Raw genomic sequence first — 18483 nt, forward strand, 5'->3', positions numbered from 1 at the left:
GCTCAAACCTTTGACCAATCAATGTAATTTTGTAAATTCCGGATCTCTATGGCAAGACACATCATTCACCCGAGTTTAGTCAAAATCGGCCCAGTGCTGTCTGAGATATTGTGTGATTAACGTACAAATGGACAGAGACAGAACCACAGTCCCCACCCCAATTTCATTGTGGGGGACAATTATCATTCACCTGATGACGTGATATATATATTTTTTGCTAACATATGATGGGTCGCTGGTTTGCCTGGGAGGGGGTACCTGGGCAAGAAAATCGTGGCTGTAGAATTAACTGCTTAATCTGCTGTTTACTTTCACGTCCATAGCCTAGAATGCTGGGCTGGAAACTAGGCCAGAATTGTGAACAATTAGATTAGCCAAACAATGGAGTGGTATGTCAACAATACTAGGCACAATCAGACAGGAGACAAACAGAGAGCACAGAGAACATGGCATTCATCATGCTATCTATCCAGTCATGAAAACCTGGCTACTGTACAACTATAAGTCTAGATATATGTTAATATGAAAATGTGCATATACCCCACCCACTCCCCTCCCCCATATCCCATTGTGTGCCACCCATGACCGAGAAACGTACATGCCAAAGAGAGTCCATATCATGATTTCATAAAGATTCATGGAAAATTTGCTCTTTTAGTATTTGTCTAGTAGGTTTCCTCAGAGAGGAAGCCCCCACAACTATGTTAAAGAATAAACAATGAAAATATGATGTGAACATTAGTAGCCTATATAATTCACCACAAAACACAGGCCTATACATCACTATGTGAGTTGGTGTTATAGCTGGTTTTCATTGTAATATAGTAAGCTCTGAATACTGTACAAGGCAAGGCAACTGATAGCCAAGAAAAAAGTGATCAATTAACACTTGTTTAACAAGCATTTGTGGGTGTTTAAAAGCCACTGTCATGGGCCACTGAATTATTTATTTCTCTGCCAGTAGGCCAGGTACACATGCCTATTCACACACGGTACTGGGTGATGTTTTTTCTTGAGGCTATGATTAAGAAGTTACAGCTCTTGTCTGTCTGGATTAACAAGGACAACACACAGGTCTTTCCAGCATTGTATGATTTTTTTGTGTGCAAATTAACTCAAGCTTACGAACAATGTCAAATGTGATACAGCGAAGCACCTGAATGAGTTGGGTGCGCAATTACGCAGATACTTTCCCGAAACGGATGACAGAAACAACTGGATTCGTTATCCCTTTCATGCCCTGCCTCCAGTCCACTTACTGAAATCTGAACAAGAGAGCCTCATCGAAATTGCAAAAAGCGGTTCTGTGAAAATTGTATTTAATCAGAAGCCACTGACAGATTTCTTGCGCTGTTAAGACACTGATGTCCTATGCAACCATGTACCTATCTATGTGAGAGTGGATTCTCGGCCCTCACTAGCATGAAAACTAAATACAAGCACAGACTGTGTGTGGGAAATGATTTAAAACTGAGACTCTCTCTAATACAACCCAACATTGCAGAGTTATGTGCATCCTTTCAAGCACAGCCTTATCATTAACCTGTGGTGAGTTATTCACAATTTTTGATGAACAAATAAGGTTCTATATGTAAGACGGTTAAATAAAGAGCAAAATGATTGATTATTATTATATTATTATTTGTGCCCCGGTTCTATAAGAGCTCTTTGTCACTTCCTACGAGCTGGGTTGTGACAAACACTCACACTCATTCTTATGTTTAATATATGTATATTTTAGTGTGTGTGTGGCAGGCTTACAATGATGGCAAAAAAATTACATTTTAAAGTGGGCTTGGATTTGATTTGATTATAAAAAGCTTGGGAACCTGATGATTGTTACCTGTTTGATTGTTTCCTGTTTTTGTTTAGTGACTGCATTTCTTTTTAGTCTTTTGTTAGTTTCTCATTTCATTAACTTACGTTGATTGATTGCTTATTGTTTGAATTGTTTAGTATTTAGAATTTTTACTAAATTTGATTAGAAATGTTATTTTGAAGAAAATAACAAATGTATTGTGTTTGTTGAACCAGCTAAACAGCTGTTCTTAGCAAACGTGTTTGCCGTTACCTTTCTAGCTAATAGGATATGTTAGAGATTACACTTCCTCTTCCAATTATAATGTGGGGAGGTAAAAATTATGAAAAACGATGTACCAAATCTAGTCATTTTAAAATGTTGATTACTTCTTGCAACAAGGCAACAGTTAACAAGTCGTCCCAGATAAATGATGCAGTGCCCCCCTTGGGTCAATAGAGGTATTCCGTGTGACTAACACTTCAGTTAATTACTATAGCTCAAACCTTTGACCAATCAATGTAATTTTGTAAATTCCGGATCTCTATGGCAAGACACATCATTCACCCGAGTTTAGTCAAAATCGGCCCAGTGCTGTCTGAGATATTGTGTGATTAACGTACAAATGGACAGAGACAGAACCACAGTCCCCACCCCAATTTCATTGTGGCGGACAATTATCATTCACCTGATGACGTGATATATATATTTTTTGCTAACATATGATGGGTCGCTGGTTTGCCTGGGAGGGGAGGGGGTACCTGGGCAAGAAAATCGTGGCTGTAGAATTAACTGCTTAATCTGCTGTTTACTTTCACGTCCATAGCCTAGAATGCTGGGCTGGAAACTAGGCCAGAATTGTGAACAATTAGATTAGCCAAACAATGGAGTGGTATGTCAACAATACTAGGCACAATCAGACAGGAGACAAACAGAGAGCACAGAGAACATGGCATTCATCATGCTATCTATCCAGTCATGAAAACCTGGCTACTGTACAACTATAAGTCTAGATATATGTTAATATGAAAATTTGCATATACCCCACCCACTCCCCTCCCCCATATCCCATTGTGTGCCACCCATGACCGAGAAACGTACATGCCAAAGAGAGTCCATATCATGATTTCATAAAGATTCATGGAAAATTTGCTCTTTTAGTATTTGTCTAGTAGGTTTCCTCAGAGAGGAAGCCCCCACAACTATGTTAAAGAATAAACAATGAAAATATGATGTGAACATTAGTAGCCTATATAATTCACCACAAAACACAGGCCTATACATCACTATGTGAGTTGGTGTTATAGCTGGTTTTCATTGTAATATAGTAAGCTCTGAATACTGTACAAGGCAAGGCAACTGATAGCCAAGAAAAAAGTGATCAATTAACACTTGTTTAACAAGCATTTGTGGGTGTTTAAAAGCCACTGTCATGGGCCACTGAATTATTTATTTCTCTGCCAGTAGGCCAGGTACACATGCCTATTCACACACGGTACTGGGTGATGTTTTTTCTTGAGGCTATGATTAAGAAGTTACAGCTCTTGTCTGTCTGGATTAACAAGGACAACACACAGGTCTTTCCAGCATTGTATGATTTTTTGTGTGCAAATTAACTCAAGCTTACGAACAATGTCAAATGTGATACAGCGAAGCACCTGAATGAGTTGGGTGCGCAATTACGCAGATACTTTCCCGAAACGGATGACAGAAACAACTGGATTCGTTATCCCTTTCATGCCCTGCCTCCAGTCCACTTACTGAAATCTGAACAAGAGAGCCTCATCGAAATTGCAAAAAGCAGTTCTGTGAAAATTGTATTTAATCAGAAGCCACTGCCAGATTTCTTGCGCTGTTAAGACACTGATGTCCTATGCAACCATGTACCTATCTATGTGAGAGTGGATTCTCGGCCCTCACTAGCATGAAAACTAAATACAAGCACAGACTGTGTGTGGGAAATGATTTAAAACTGAGACTCTCTCTAATACAACCCAACATTGCAGAGTTATGTGCATCCTTTCAAGCACAGCCTTATCATTAACCTGTGGTGAGTTATTCACAATTTTTGATGAACAAATAAGGTTCTATATGTAAGACGGTTAAAAAAAGAGCAAAATGATTGATTATTATTATATTATTATTTGTGCCCCGGTTCTATAAGAGCTCTTTGTCACGTCCTACGAGCTGGGTTGTGACAAACACTCACACTCATTCTTATGTTTAATATATGTATATTTTAGTGTGTGTGTGGCAGGCTTACAATGATGGCAAAAAAATTACATTTTAAAGTGGGCTTGGATTTGATTTGATTATAAAAAGCTTGGGAACCTGATGATTGTTACCTGTTTGATTGTTTCCTGTTTTTGTTTATTGACTGCATTTCTTTTTAGTCTTTTGTTAGTTTCTCATTTCATTAACTTACGTTGATTGATTGCTTATTGTTTGAATTGTTTATTATTTAGAATTTTTACTAAATTTGATTAGAAATGTTATTTTGAAGAAAATAACAAATGTATTGTGTTTGTTGAACCAGCTAAACAGCTGTTCTTAGCAAACGTGTTTGCCGTTACCTTTCTAGCTAATAGGATATGTTAGAGATTACACTTCCTCTTCCAATTATAATGTGGGGAGGTAAAAATTATGAAAAACGATGTACCAAATCTAGTCATTTTAAAATGTTGATTACTTCTTGCAACAAGGCAACAGTTAACAAGTCGTCCCAGCTAAATGATGCAGTGCCCCCCTTGGGTCAATAGAGGTATTCCGTGTGACTAACACTTCAGTTAATTACTATAGCTCAAACCTTTGACCAATCAATGTAATTTTGTAAATTCCGGATCTCTATGGCAAGATACATCATTCACCCGAGTTTAGTCAAAATCGGCCCAGTGCTGTCTGAGATATTGTGTGATTAACGTACAAATGGACAGAGACAGAACCACAGTCCCCACCCCAATTTCATTGTGGCGGACAATTATCATTCACCTGATGACGTGATATATATATTTTTTGCTAACATATGATGGGTCGCTGGTTTGCCTGGGAGGGGAGGGGGTACCTGGGCAAGAAAATCGTGGCTGTAGAATTAACTGCTTAATCTGCTGTTTACTTTCACGTCCATAGCCTAGAATGCTGGGCTGGAAACTAGGCCAGAATTGTGAACAATTAGATTAGCCAAACAATGGAGTGGTATGGCAACAATACTAGGCACAATCAGACAGGAGACAAACAGAGAGCACAGAGAACATGGCATTCATCATGCTATCTATCCAGTCATGAAAACCTGGCTACTGTACAACTATAAGTCTAGATATATGTTAATATGAAAATGTGCATATACCCCACCCACTCCCCTCCCCCATATCCCATTGTGTGCCACCCATGACCGAGAAACGTACATGCCAAAGAGAGTCCATATCATGATTTCATAAAGATTCATGGAAAATTTGCTCTTTTAGTATTTGTCTAGTAGGTTTCCTCAGAGAGGAAGCCCCCACAACTATGTTAAAGAATAAACAATGAAAATATGATGTGAACATTAGTAGCCTATATAATTCACCACAAAACACAGGCCTATACATCACTATGTGAGTTGGTGTTATAGCTGGTTTTCATTGTAATATAGTAAGCTCTGAATACTGTACAAGGCAAGGCAACTGATAGCCAAGAAAAAAGTGATCAATTAACACTTGTTTAACAAGCATTTGTGGGTGTTTAAAAGCCACTGTCATGGGCCACTGAATTATTTATTTCTCTGCCAGTAGGCCAGGTACACATGCCTATTCACACACGGTACTGGGTGATGTTTTTTCTTGAGGCTATGATTAAGAAGTTACAGCTCTTGTCTGTCTGGATTAACAAGGACAACACACAGGTCTTTCCAGCATTGTATGATTTTTTGTGTGCAAATTAACTCAAGCTTACGAACAATGTCAAATGTGATACAGCGAAGCACCTGAATGAGTTGGGTGCGCAATTACGCAGATACTTTCCCGAAACGGATGACAGAAACAACTGGATTCGTTATCCCTTTCATGCCCTGCCTCCAGTCCACTTACTGAAATCTGAACAAGAGAGCCTCATCGAAATTGCAAAAAGCGGTTCTGTGAAAATTTTATTTAATCAGAAGCCACTGCCAGATTTCTTGCGCTGTTAAGACACTGATGTCCTATGCAACCATGTACCTATCTATGTGAGAGTGGATTCTCGGCCCTCACTAGCATGAAAACTAAATACAAGCACAGACTGTGTGTGGGAAATGATTTAAAACTGAGACTCTCTCTAATACAACCCAACATTGCAGAGTTATGTGCATCCTTTCAAGCACAGCCTTATCATTAACCTGTGGTGAGTTATTCACAATTTTTGATGAACAAATAAGGTTCTATATGTAAGACGGTTAAATAAAGAGCAAAATGATTGATTATTATTATATTATTATTTGTGCCCCGGTTCTATAAGAGCTCTTTGTCACTTCCTACGAGCTGGGTTGTGACAAACACTCACACTCATTCTTATGTTTAATATATGTATATTTTAGTGTGTGTGGCAGGCTTACAATGATGGCAAAAAAATTACATTTTAAAGTGGGCTTGGATTTGATTTGATTATAAAAAGCTTGGGAACCTGATGATTGTTACCTGTTTGATTGTTTCCTGTTTTTGTTTAGTGACTGCATTTCTTTTTAGTCTTTTGTTAGTTTCTCATTTCATTAACTTACGTTGATTGATTGCTTATTGTTTGAATTGTTTATTATTTAGAATTTTTACTAAATTTGATTAGAAATGTTATTTTGAAGAAAATAACAAATGTATTGTGTTTGTTGAACCAGCTAAACAGCTGTTCTTAGCAAACGTGTTTGCCGTTACCTTTCTAGCTAATAGGATATGTTAGAGATTACACTTCCTCTTCCAATTATAATGTGGGGAGGTAAAAATGCTGAAAAACGATGTACCAAATCTAGTCATTTTAAAATGTTGATTACTTCTTGCAACAAGGCAACAGTTAACAAGTCGTCCCAGATAAATGATGCAGTGCCCCCCTTGGGTCAATAGAGGTATTCCGTGTGACTAACACTTCAGTTAATTACTATAGCTCAAACCTTTGACCAATCAATGTAATTTTGTAAATTCCGGATCTCTATGGCAAGACACATCATTCACCCGAGTTTAGTCAAAATCGGCCCAGTGCTGTCTGAGATATTGTGTGATTAACGTACAAATGGACAGAGACAGAACCACAGTCCCCACCCCAATTTCATTGTGGCGGACAATTATCATTCACCTGATGACGTGATATATATATTTTTTGCTAACATATGATGGGTCGCTGGTTTGCCTGGGAGGGGAGGGGGTACCTGGGCAAGAAAATCGTGGCTGTAGAATTAACTGCTTAATCTGCTGTTTACTTTCACGTCCATAGCCTAGAATGCTGGGCTGGAAACTAGGCCAGAATTGTGAACAATTAGATTAGCCAAACAATGGAGTGGTATGTCAACAATACTAGGCACAATCAGACAGGAGACAAACAGAGAGCACAGAGAACATGGCATTCATCATGCTATCTATCCAGTCATGAAAACCTGGCTACTGTACAACTATAAGTCTAGATATATGTTAATATGAAAATGTGCATATACCCCACCCACTCCCCTCCCCCATATCCCATTGTGTGCCACCCATGACCGAGAAACGTACATGCCAAAGAGAGTCCATATCATGATTTCATAAAGATTCATGGAAAATTTGCTCTTTTAGTATTTGTCTAGTAGGTTTCCTCAGAGAGGAAGCCCCCACAACTATGTTAAAGAATAAACAATGAAAATATGATGTGAACATTAGTAGCCTATATAATTCACCACAAAACACAGGCCTGTACATCACTATGTGAGTTGGTGTTATAGCTGGTTTTCATTGTAATATAGTAAGCTCTGAATACTGTACAAGGCAAGGCAACTGATAGCCAAGAAAAAAGTGATCAATTAACACTTGTTTAACAAGCATTTGTGGGTGTTTAAAAGCCACTGTCATGGGCCACTGAATTATTTATTTCTCTGCCAGTAGGCCAGGTACACATGCCTATTCACACACGGTACTGGGTGATGTTTTTTCTTGAGGCTATGATTAAGAAGTTACAGCTCTTGTCTGTCTGGATTAACAAGGACAACACACAGGTCTTTCCAGCATTGTATGATTTTTTGTGTGCAAATTAACTCAAGCTTACGAACAATGTCAAATGTGATACAGCGAAGCACCTGAATGAGTTGGGTGCGCAATTACGCAGATACTTTCCCGAAACGGATGACAGAAACAACTGGATTCGTTATCCCTTTCATGCCCTGCCTCCAGTCCACTTACTGAAATCTGAACAAGAGAGCCTCATCGAAATTGCAAAAAGCGGTTCTGTGAAAATTGTATTTAATCAGAAGCCACTGCCAGATTTCTTGCGCTGTTAAGACACTGATGTCCTATGCAACCATGTACCTATCTATGTGAGAGTGGATTCTCGGCCCTCACTAGCATGAAAACTAAATACAAGCACAGACTGTGTGTGGGAAATGATTTAAAACTGAGACTCTCTCTAATACAACCCAACATTGCAGAGTTATGTGCATCCTTTCAAGCACAGCCTTATCATTAACCTGTGGTGAGTTATTCACAATTTTTGATGAACAAATAAGGTTCTATATGTAAGACGGTTAAATAAAGAGCAAAATGATTGATTATTATTATATTATTATTTGTGCCCCGGTTCTATAAGAGCTCTTTGTCACTTCCTACGAGCTGGGTTGTGACAAACACTCACACTCATTCTTATGTTTAATATATGTATATTTTAGTGTGTGTGGCAGGCTTACAATGATGGCAAAAAAATTACATTTTAAAGTGGGCTTGGATTTGATTTGATTATAAAAAGCTTGGGAACCTGATGATTGTTACCTGTTTGATTGTTTCCTGTTTTTGTTTAGTGACTGCATTTCTTTTTAGTCTTTTGTTAGTTTCTCATTTCATTAACTTACGTTGATTGATTGCTTATTGTTTGAATTGTTTATTATTTAGAATTTTTACTAAATTTGATTAGAAATGTTATTTTGAAGAAAATAACAAATGTATTGTGTTTGTTGAACCAGCTAAACAGCTGTTCTTAGCAAACGTGTTTGCCGTTACCTTTCTAGCTAATAGGATATGTTAGAGATTACACTTCCTCTTCCAATTATAATGTGGGGAGGTAAAAATGCTGAAAAACGATGTACCAAATCTAGTCATTTTAAAATGTTGATTACTTCTTGCAACAAGGCAACAGTTAACAAGTCGTCCCAGATAAATGATGCAGTGCCCCCCTTGGGTCAATAGAGGTATTCCGTGTGACTAACACTTCAGTTAATTACTATAGCTCAAACCTTTGACCAATCAATGTAATTTTGTAAATTCCGGATCTCTATGGCAAGACACATCATTCACCCGAGTTTAGTCAAAATCAGCCCAGTGCTGTCTGAGATATTGTGTGATTAACGTACAAATGGACAGAGACAGAACCACAGTCCCCACCCCAATTTCATTGTGGCGGACAATTATCATTCACCTGATGACGTGATATATATATTTTTTGCTAACATATGATGGGTCGCTGGTTTGCCTGGGAGGGGAGGGGGTACCTGGGCAAGAAAATCGTGGCTGTAGAATTAACTGCTTAATCTGCTGTTTACTTTCACGTCCATAGCCTAGAATGCTGGGCTGGAAACTAGGCCAGAATTGTGAACAATTAGATTAGCCAAACAATGGAGTGGTATGTCAACAATACTAGGCACAATCAGACAGGAGACAAACAGAGAGCACAGAGAACATGGCATTCATCATGCTATCTATCCAGTCATGAAAACCTGGCTACTGTACAACTATAAGTCTAGATATATGTTAATATGAAAATGTGCATATACCCCACCCACTCCCCTCCCCCATATCCCATTGTGTGCCACCCATGACCGAGAAACGTACATGCCAAAGAGAGTCCATATCATGATTTCATAAAGGTTCATGGAATATTTGCTCTTTTAGTATGTGTCTAGTAGGTTTCCTCAGAGAGGAAGCCCCCACAACTATGTTAAAGAATAAACAATGAAAATATGATGTGAACATTAGTAGCCTATATAATTCACCACAAAACACAGGCCTATACATCACTATGTGAGTTGGTGTTATAGCTGGTTTTCATTGTAATATAGTAAGCTCTGAATACTGTACAAGGCAAGGCAACTGATAGCCAAGAAAAAAGTGATCAATTAACACTTGTTTAACAAGCATTTGTGGGTGTTTAAAAGCCACTGTCATGGGCCACTGAATTATTTATTTCTCTGCCAGTAGGCCAGGTACACATGCCTATTCACACACGGTACTGGGTGATGTTTTTTCTTGAGGCTATGATTAAGAAGTTACAGCTCTTGTCTGTCTGGATTAACAAGGACAACACACAGGTCTTTCCAGCATTGTATGATTTTTAGTGTGCAAATTAACTCAAGCTTACGAACAATGTCAAATGTGATACAGCGAAGCACCTGAATGAGTTGGGTGCGCAATTACGCAGATACTTTCCCGAAACGGATGACAGAAACAACTGGATTCGTTATCCCTTTCATGCCCTGCCTCCAGTCCACTTACTGAAATCTGAACAAGAGAGCCTCATCGAAATTGCAAAAAGCGGTTCTGTGAAAATTTTATTTAATCAGAAGCCACTGCCAGATTTCTTGCGCTGTTAAGACACTGATGTCCTATGCAACCATGTACCTATCTATGTGAGAGTGGATTCTCGGCCCTCACTAGCATGAAAACTAAATACAAGCACAGACTGTGTGTGGGAAATGATTTAAAACTGAGACTCTCTCTAATACAACCCAACATTGCAGAGTTATGTGCATCCTTTCAAGCACAGCCTTATCATTAACCTGTGGTGAGTTATTCACAATTTTTGATGAACAAATAAGGTTCTATATGTAAGACGGTTAAAAAAAGAGCAAAATGATTGATTATTATTATATTATTATTTGTGCCCCGGTTCTATAAGAGCTCTTTGTCACTTCCTACGAGCTGGGTTGTGACAAACACTCACACTCATTCTTATGTTTAATATATGTATATTTTAGTGTGTGTGTGGCAGGCTTACAATGATGGCAAAAAAATAACATTTTAAAGTGGGCTTGGATTTGATTTGATTATAAAAAGCTTGGGAACCTGATGATTGTTACCTGTTTGATTGTTTCCTGTTTTTGTTTATTGACTGCATTTCTTTTTAGTCTTTTGTTAGTTTCTCATTTCATTAACTTACGTTGATTGATTGCTTATTGTTTGAGTTGTTTATTATTTAGAAGTTTTACTAAATTTGATTAGAAATGTTATTTTGAAGAAAATAACAAATGTATTGTGTTTGTTGAACCAGCTAAACAGCTGTTCTTAGCAAACGTGTTTGCCGTTACCTTTCTAGCTAATAGGATATGTTAGAGATTACACTTCCTCTTCCAATTATAATGTGGGGAGGTAAAAATGATGAAAAACGATGTACCAAATCTAGTCATTTTAAAATGTTGATTACTTCTTGCAACAAGGCAACAGTTAACAAGTCGTCCCAGATAAATGATGCAGTGCCCCCCTTGGGTCAATAGAGGTATTCCGTGTGACTAACACTTCAGTTAATTACTATAGCTCAAACCTTTGACCAATCAATGTAATTTTGTAAATTCCGGATCTCTATGGCAAGACACATCATTCACCCGAGTTTAGTCAAAATCGGCCCAGTGCTGTCTGAGATATTGTGTGATTAACGTACAAATGGACAGAGACAGAACCACAGTCCCCACCCCAATTTCATTGTGGCGGACAATTATCATTCACCTGATGACGTGATATATATATTTTTTGCTAACATATGATGGGTCGCTGGTTTGCCTGGGAGGGGAGGGGGTACCTGGGCAAGAAAATCGTGGCTGTAGAATTAACTGCTTAATCTGCTGTTTACTTTCACGTCCATAGCCTAGAATGCTGGGCTGGAAACTAGGCCAGAATTGTGAACAATTAGATTAGCCAAACAATGGAGTGGTATGTCAACAATACTAGGCACAATCAGACAGGAGACAAACAGAGAGCACAGAGAACATGGCATTCATCATGCTATCTATCCAGTCATGAAAACCTGGCTACTGTACGACTATAAGTCTAGATATATGTTAATATGAAAATTTGCATATACCCCACCCACTCCCCTCCCCCATATCCCATTGTGTGCCACCCATGACCGAGAAACGTACATGCCAAAGAGAGTCCATATCATGATTTCATAAAGATTCATGGAAAATTTGCTCTTTTAGTATTTGTCTAGTAGGTTTCCTCAGAGAGGAAGCCCCCACAACTATGTTAAAGAATAAACAATGAAAATATGATGTGAACATTAGTAGCCTATATAATTCACCACAAAACACAGGCCTATACATCACTATGTGAGTTGGTGTTATAGCTGGTTTTCATTGTAATATAGTTAGCTCTGAATACTGTACAAGGCAAGGCAACTGATAGCCAAGAAAAAAGTGATCAATTAACACTTGTTTAACAAGCATTTGTGGGTGTTTAAAAGCCACTGTCATGGGCCACTGAATTATTTATTTCTCTGCCAGTAGGCCAGGTACACATGCCTATTCACACACGGTACTGGGTGATGTTTTTTCTTGAGGCTATGATTAAGAAGTTACAGCTCTTGTCTGTCTGGATTAACAAGGACAACACACAGGTCTTTCCAGCATTGTATGATTTTTTGTGTGCAAATTAACTCAAGCTTACGAACAATGTCAAATGTGATACAGCGAAGCACCTGAATGAGTTGGGTGCGCAATTACGCAGATACTTTCCCGAAACGGATGACAGAAACAACTGGATTCGTTATCCCTTTCATGCCCTGCCTCCAGTCCACTTACTGAAATCTGAACAAGAGAGCCTCATCGAAATTGCAAAAAGCGGTTCTGTGAAAATTTTATTTAATCAGAAGCCACTGCCAGATTTCTTGCGCTGTTAAGACACTGATGTCCTATGCAACCATGTACCTATCTATGTGAGAGTGGATTCTCGGCCCTCACTAGCATGAAAACTAAATACAAGCACAGACTGTGTGTGGGAAATGATTTAAAACTGAGACTCTCTCTAATACAACCCAACATTGCAGAGTTATGTGCATCCTTTCAAGCACAGCCTTATCATTAACCTGTGGTGAGTTATTCGCAATTTTTGATGAACAAATAAGGTTCTATATGTAAGACGGTTAAATAAAGAGCAAAATGATTGATTATTATTATATTATTATTTGTGCCCCGGTTCTATAAGAGCTCTTTGTCACTTCCTACGAGCTGGGTTGTGACAAACACTCACACTCATTCTTATGTTTAATATATGTATATTTTAGTGTGTGTGTGGCAGGCTTACAATGATGGCAAAAAAATTACATTTTAAAGTGGGCTTGGATTTGATTTGATTATAAAAAGCTTGGGAACCTGATGATTGTTACCTGTTTGATTGTTTCCTGTTTTTGTTTATTGACTGCATTTCTTTTTAGTCTTTTGTTAGTTTCTCATTTCATTAACTTACGTTGATTGATTGCTTATTGTTTGAATTGTTTATTATTTAGAATTTTTACTAAATTTGATTAGAAATGTTATTTTGAAGAAAATAACAAATGTATTGTGTTTGTTGAACCAGCTAAACAGCTGTTCTTAGCAAACGTGTTTGCCGTTACCTTTCTAGCTAATAGGATATGTTAGAGATTACACTTCCTCTTCCAATTATAATGTGGGGAGGTAAAAATTATGAAAAACGATGTACCAAATCTAGTCATTTTAAAATGTTGATTACTTCTTGCAACAAGGCAACAGTTAACAAGTCGTCCCAGCTAAATGATGCAGTGCCCCCCTTGGGTCAATAGAGGTATTCCGTGTGACTAACACTTCAGTTAATTACTATAGCTCAAACCTTTGACCAATCAATGTAATTTTGTAAATTCCGGATCTCTATGGCAAGACACATCATTCACCCGAGTTTAGTCAAAATCGGCCCAGTGCTGTCTGAGATATTGTGTGATTAACGTACAAATGGACAGAGACAGAACCACAGTCCCCACCCCAATTTCATTGTGGCGGACAATTATCATTCACCTGATGACGTGATATATATATTTTTTGCTAACATATGATGGGTCGCTGGTTTGCCTGGGAGGGGAGGGGGTACCTGGGCAAGAAAATCGTGGCTGTAGAATTAACTGCTTAATCTGCTGTTTACTTTCACGTCCATAGCCTAGAATGCTGGGCTGGAAACTAGGCCAGAATTGTGAACAATTAGATTAGCCAAACAATGGAGTGGTATGTCAACAATACTAGGCACAATCAGACAGGAGACAAACAGAGAGCACAGAGAACATGGCATTCATCATGCTATCTATCCAGTCATGAAAACCTGGCTACTGTACAACTATAAGTCTAGATATATGTTAATATGAAAATTTGCATATACCCCACCCACTCCCCTCCCCCATATCCCATTGTGTGCCACCCATGACCGAGAAACGTACATGCCAAAGAGAGTCCATATCATGATTTCATAAAGATTCATGGAAAATTTGCTCTTTTAGTATTTGTCTAGTAGGTTTCCTCAGAGAGGAAGCCCCCACAACTATGTTAAAGAATAAACAATGAAAATATGATGTGAACATTAGTAGCCTATATAATGCACCACAAAACACAGTCCTATACATCACTATGTGAGTTGGTGTTATAGCTGGTTTTCATTGTAATATACTTAGATCTGAATACTGTACAAGGCAAGGCAACTGATAGCCAAGAAAAAAGTGATCAATTAACACTTGTTTAACAAGCATTTGTGGGTGTTTAAAAGCCACTGTCATGGGCCACTAAATTATTTATTTCTCTGCCAGTAGGCCAGGTACACATGCCTATTCACACACGGTACTGGGTGATGTTTTTTCTTGAGGCTATGATTAAGAAGTTACAGCTCTTGTCTGTCTGGATTAACACAGGTCTTTCCAGCATTGTATGATTTTTTGTGTGCAAATTAACTCAAGCTTACGAACAATGTCAAATGTGATACAGCGAAGCACCTGAATGAGTTGGGTGCGCAATTACGCAGATACTTTCCCGAAACGGATGACAGAAACAACTGGATTCGTTATCCCTTTCATGCCCTGCCTCCAGTCCACTTACTGAAATCTGAACAAGAGAGCCTCATCGAAATTGCAAAAAGCGGTTCTGTGAAAATTGTATTTAATCAGAAGCCACTGCCAGATTTCTTGCGCTGTTAAGACACTGATGTCCTATGCAACCATGTACCTATCTATGTGAGAGTGGATTCTCGGCCCTCACTAGCATGAAAACTAAATACAAGCACAGACTGTGTGTGGGAAATGATTTAAAACTGAGACTCTCTCTAATACAACCCAACATTGCAGAGTTATGTGCATCCTTTCAAGCACAGCCTTATCATTAACCTGTGGTGAGTTAATCGCAATTTTTGATGAACAAATAAGGTTATATAGACGGTTAAATAAAGAGCAAAATGATTGATTATTATTATATTATTATTTGTGCCCCGGTTCTATAAGAGCTCTTTGTCACTTCCTACGAGCTGGGTTGTGACAAACACTCACACTCATTCTTATGTTTAATATATGTATATTTTAGTGTGTGTGTGGCAGGCTTACAATGATGGCAAAAAAATTACATTTTAAAGTGGGCTTGGATTTGATTTGATTATAAAAAGCTTGGGAACCTGATGATTGTTACCTGTTTGATTGTTTCCTGTTTTTGTTTATTGACTGCATTTCTTTTTAGTCTTTTGTTAGTTTCTCATTTCATTAACTTACGTTGATTGATTGCTTATTGTTTGAATTGTTTATTATTTAGAATTTTTACTAAATTTGATTAGAAATGTTATTTTGAAGAAAATAACAAATGTATTGTGTTTGTTGAACCAGTTAAACAGCTGTTCTTAGCAAACGTGTTTGCCGTTACCTTTCTAGCTAATAGGATATGTTAGAGATTACACTTCCTCTTCCAATTATAATGTGGGGAGGTAAAAATTATGAAAAACGATGTACCAAATCTAGTCATTTTAAAATGTTGATTACTTCTTGCAACAAGGCAACAGTTAACAAGTCGTCCCAGCTAAATGATGCAGTGATGCAATGATGCAGACTAACACTTCAGTTAATTACTATAGCTCAAACCTTTGACCAATCAATGTAATTTTGTAAATTCCGGATCTCTATGGCAAGATACATCATTCACCCGAGTTTAGTCAAAATCGGCCCAGTGCTGTCTGAGATATTGTGTGATTAACGTACAAATGGACAGAGACAGAACCACAGTCCCCACCCCAATTTCATTGTGGCGGACAATTATCATTCACCTGATGACGTGATATATATATTTTTTGCTAACATATGATGGGTCGCTGGTTTGCCTGGGAGGGGAGGGGGTACCTGGGCAAGAAAATCGTGGCTGTAGAATTAACTGCTTAATCTGCTGTTTACTTTCACGTCCATAGCCTAGAATGCTGGGCTGGAAACTAGGCCAGAATTGTGAACAATTAGATTAGCCAAACAATGGAGTGGTATGTCAACAATACTAGGCACAATCAGACAGGAGACAAACAGAGAGCACAGAGAACATGGCATTCATCATGCTATCTATCCAGTCATGAAAACCTGGCTACTGTACAACTATAAGTCTAGATATATGTTAATATGAAAATGTGCATATACCCCACCCGCTCCCCTCCCCCATATCCCATTGTGTGCCACCCATGACCGAGAAACGTACATGCCAAAGAGAGTCCATATCATGATTTCATAAAGATTCATGGAAAATTTGCTCTTTTAGTATTTGTCTAGTAGGTTTCCTCAGAGAGGAAGCCCCCACAACTATGTTAAAGAATAAACAATGAAAATATGATGTGAACATTAGTAGCCTATATAATGCACCACAAAACACAGGCCTATACATCACTATGTGAGTTGGTGTTATAGCTGGTTTTCATTGTAATATTGTAAGCTCTGAATACTGTACAAGGCAAGGCAACTGATAGCCAAGAAAAAAGTGATCAATTAACACTTGTTTAACAAGCATTTGTGGGTGTTTAAAAGCCACTGTCATGGGCCACTGAATTATTTATTTCTCTGCCAGTAGGCCAGGTACACATGCCTATTCACACACGGTACTGGGTGATGTTTTTTCTTGAGGCTATGATTAAGAAATTACAGCTCTTGTCTGTCTGGATTAACAAGGACAACACACAGGTCTTTCCAGCATTGTATGATTTTTTGTGTGCAAATTAACTCAAGCTTACGAACAATGTCAAATGTGATACAGCGAAGCACCTGAATGAGTTGGGTGCGCAATTACGCAGATACTTTCCCGAAACGGATGACAGAAACAACTGGATTCGTTATCCCTTTCATGCCCTGCCTCCAGTCCACTTACTGAAATCTGAACAAGAGAGCCTCATCGAAATTGCAAAAAGCAGTTCTGTGAAAATTGTATTTAATCAGAAGCCACTGCCAGATTTCTTGCGCTGTTAAGACACTGATGTCCTATGCAACCATGTACCTATCTATGTGAGAGTGGATTCTCGGCCCTCACTAGCATGAAAACTAAATACAAGCACAGACTGTGTGTGGGAAATGATTTAAAACTGAGACTCTCTCTAATACAACCCAACATTGCAGAGTTAGGTGCATCCTTTCAAGCACAGCCTTATCATTAACCTGTGGTGAGTTATTCACAATTTTTGATGAACAAATAAGGTTCTATATGTAAGACGGTTAAAAAAAGAGCAAAATGATTGATTATTATTATATTATTATTTGTGCCCCGGTTCTATAAGAGCTCTTTGTCACGTCCTACGAGCTGGGTTGTGACAAACACTCACACTCATTCTTATGTTTAATATATGTATATTTTAGTGTGTGTGTGGCAGGCTTACAATGATGGCAAAAAAATTACATTTTAAAGTGGGCTTGGATTTGATTTGATTATAAAAAGCTTGGGAACCTGATGATTGTTACCTGTTTGATTGTTTCCTGTTTTTGTTTATTGACTGCATTTCTTTTTAGTCTTTTGTTAGTTTCTCATTTCATTAACTTACGTTGATTGATTGCTTATTGTTTGAATTGTTTATTATTTAGAATTTTTACTAAATTTGATTAGAAATGTTATTTTGAAGAAAATAACAAATGTATTGTGTTTGTTGAACCAGTTAAACAGCTGTTCTTAGCAAACGTGTTTGCCGTTACCTTTCTAGCTAATAGGATATGTTAGAGATTACACTTCCTCTTCCAATTATAATGTGGGGAGGTAAAAATTATGAAAAACGATGTACCAAATCTAGTCATTTTAAAATGTTGATTACTTCTTGCAACAAGGCAACAGTTAACAAGTCGTCCCAGCTAAATGATGCAGTGATGCAATGATGCAGACTAACACTTCAGTTAATTACTATAGCTCAAACCTTTGACCAATCAATGTAATTTTGTAAATTCCGGATCTCTATGGCAAGATACATCATTCACCCGAGTTTAGTCAAAATCGGCCCAGTGCTGTCTGAGATATTGTGTGATTAACGTACAAATGGACAGAGACAGAA

The 18483-nt window shown here is 38.1% G+C and overlaps 1 protein-coding gene and 8 non-coding genes across 13 annotated transcripts in view; 8 read left to right on the forward strand and 1 right to left on the reverse strand.

Moving 5' to 3' along the window:
- The window catches only part of dennd5a (DENN/MADD domain containing 5A), a 96626-nt gene that overhangs the window by 38874 nt on the left and 39269 nt on the right, over positions 1-18483 (reverse strand). The gene's annotated exons all lie outside the window — the stretch shown is intronic.
- Positions 641-695, forward strand: LOC118965098 (U7 small nuclear RNA). Its single transcript, XR_005052431.1, has one exon. It is a non-coding gene; the product is annotated as a U7 small nuclear RNA (small nuclear RNA).
- On the forward strand, positions 2942-2996 carry LOC149983082 (U7 small nuclear RNA). The gene has a single exon (XR_016496974.1). It is a non-coding gene; the product is annotated as a U7 small nuclear RNA (small nuclear RNA).
- On the forward strand, positions 5242-5296 carry LOC149983083 (U7 small nuclear RNA). The gene has a single exon (XR_016496975.1). It is a non-coding gene; the product is annotated as a U7 small nuclear RNA (small nuclear RNA).
- On the forward strand, positions 7540-7594 carry LOC118965099 (U7 small nuclear RNA). Its single transcript, XR_005052432.1, has one exon. It is a non-coding gene; the product is annotated as a U7 small nuclear RNA (small nuclear RNA).
- LOC149983084 (U7 small nuclear RNA) lies at positions 9838-9892 on the forward strand. The gene has a single exon (XR_016496986.1). It is a non-coding gene; the product is annotated as a U7 small nuclear RNA (small nuclear RNA).
- Positions 12138-12192, forward strand: LOC118965102 (U7 small nuclear RNA). The gene has a single exon (XR_005052435.2). It is a non-coding gene; the product is annotated as a U7 small nuclear RNA (small nuclear RNA).
- LOC149983085 (U7 small nuclear RNA) lies at positions 14438-14492 on the forward strand. Its single transcript, XR_016496976.1, has one exon. It is a non-coding gene; the product is annotated as a U7 small nuclear RNA (small nuclear RNA).
- LOC149983086 (U7 small nuclear RNA) lies at positions 16704-16758 on the forward strand. Its single transcript, XR_016496977.1, has one exon. It is a non-coding gene; the product is annotated as a U7 small nuclear RNA (small nuclear RNA).

This window comes from Oncorhynchus mykiss, chromosome 6, assembly GCF_057628025.1.
Source record: "Oncorhynchus mykiss isolate SJ-2025 chromosome 6, ASM5762802v1, whole genome shotgun sequence".
NCBI classification, from domain to species: domain Eukaryota; kingdom Metazoa; phylum Chordata; class Actinopteri; order Salmoniformes; family Salmonidae; genus Oncorhynchus; species Oncorhynchus mykiss.